At 37.3% G+C, this 1,801-nt stretch overlaps 1 pseudogene; it reads right to left on the reverse strand.

The window, feature by feature from the left end:
• Positions 1 to 454: 454 nt before the first annotated feature.
• Positions 455 to 1,801, reverse strand: part of LOC143020553 (uncharacterized) — a 3,574-nt pseudogene continuing 2,227 nt past the window's right edge.

Here is a 1,801-nt window from a genome sequence, read left to right on the forward strand (position 1 = left end):
CTACTATATATATATATATATATATATATATATATATATATATATATATATATACATGTGTATGTATATGTATACACACACACACACACACATATATATATATATATATATATATATATATATATATATATATATATATATATATATATATATACAAGCACCCGTGTAGACGTTTGAGTACACTCCCCCAAAACATGACTCCCGGAGTCTCCTGAATCTAGTTTGAAAACACTCCCCAGTTAAATGAAACTAGATTGACAACACTCCCCAGTTAACTGAAACTGGTTTCAAATGACTCCCCATCAGGTTGAAATGACTCCCATTATTGGATGCTTGATTTTTTTTATTAAGGTTGCTCCCCCCATACAAAAAAAAAAAAATACTAATTACACTATACATGATTACCTTTTTTCTTGAATTACAATGACCTATTTATTACTTATTACAAATTACACTACACACGGATAACTACATTGAAAAGGTTGCCTGCGTTATTCTCAAGGTACACTGAATCCTTTAGGATTCTACAACCTTTCGGCCTATGTATATGCCATGTGTGAATAGATCCAAACTTTGCCCAAACACATTCATTTACTTGAAACATGTTGGCTGCTGCAATAATCTCTAGTTATTCCCCACACTTTATCCTCACGCATTGAATCAACTTGGATGTTTTCACTAGTGGAAAGGAAATCACATATCAAGCTTCTGACAACAGGATGTTGGTCCTCTTTTCCAGTGATACCGAATGTCATGGAACGAAAAAAAAAATTCCATCACCTTTAATTACTTTGACAGCAAGGGGTTCACTTGTGTTTTTGAAAGTCTTATTTATTTTTCCAGAGGGACCAGATTTTTTCTTAAATATCAGACGTCCACCAGAGTTGTTGCAGATTGCTCGCTGTGTTGCAACTGTTATTGGATTAAATTTGTAGATAATCTCCTGTTGCTGAGCCCCTATGATCTGGACAATTGGAGATGGTGGCTCTGACAGAGAAGTTGGAGATGGTGGGTCTGATGAAGAACTTGGTGGTAAAACTTCTGGAGCACGTTCGAAGAAGGGCTTCAGGTTGCATCCATTCACTTTATTTTTAAGGGGGATATTCGTGGATACATTATTGAGATAGTACAGTCCCTTTTCACAAACTTGAGCCACCTCATAGGGACCATGGATTAGTTTGTTTGCCTCCTTTTCTATCTGCTCTGCGTAGGTTTTAGCGCAGCACATTGTCGCCTACGATAAAATGCTTTTGTTTGTATCGCCTTCTTGCAAAATCAGCCTGCTGTTTTGCCTGAGCTCGCTCGAGGTTGGCATCTGCTTGCTTGAAGACAACATCCTGAAAGATAAAAATAACATGTTATCGATTTATGTATAAAAATATTGTTAGCTCATTAGTAGAGTATCTAGTTTCTGTGAGAACTGTCCCAGGTTTGATAAAGATACTGCGTATGCACAGTCATCACTTTTGTATAAAAATTACCTGCAACATTTGGAGGTTTGAGAGTGTGGCTTGGAAGTCAGACTCGTCAAATTCAGGATCATTATGATCATCAGGATCAGAGGTACAGTCAGCAAATTCGTGATCCACATCAATGGGAAGGACAGGTTCTCGTCCATATAGCATCTTGAATGGGGAAAACTTTGTGGAAGCCTGGATTGTAGATCTCTGAGCAAATAGGACACCATGCAAACATTTGTCCCAATTTTCATGCCGATCACTCAGAGTTCGAAGGAGCAGGTTTTGAACAGTTCGGTTATTGCGCTCGACTAATCCGTTTGCCTGAAATTTAAAATCCTTTG

The sequence above is a fragment of the Oratosquilla oratoria genome, chromosome 40 (genome assembly GCF_046742065.1).
Source record: "Oratosquilla oratoria isolate Oo_2021 chromosome 40, ASM4674206v1, whole genome shotgun sequence".
Taxonomy (NCBI): domain Eukaryota; kingdom Metazoa; phylum Arthropoda; class Malacostraca; order Stomatopoda; family Squillidae; genus Oratosquilla; species Oratosquilla oratoria.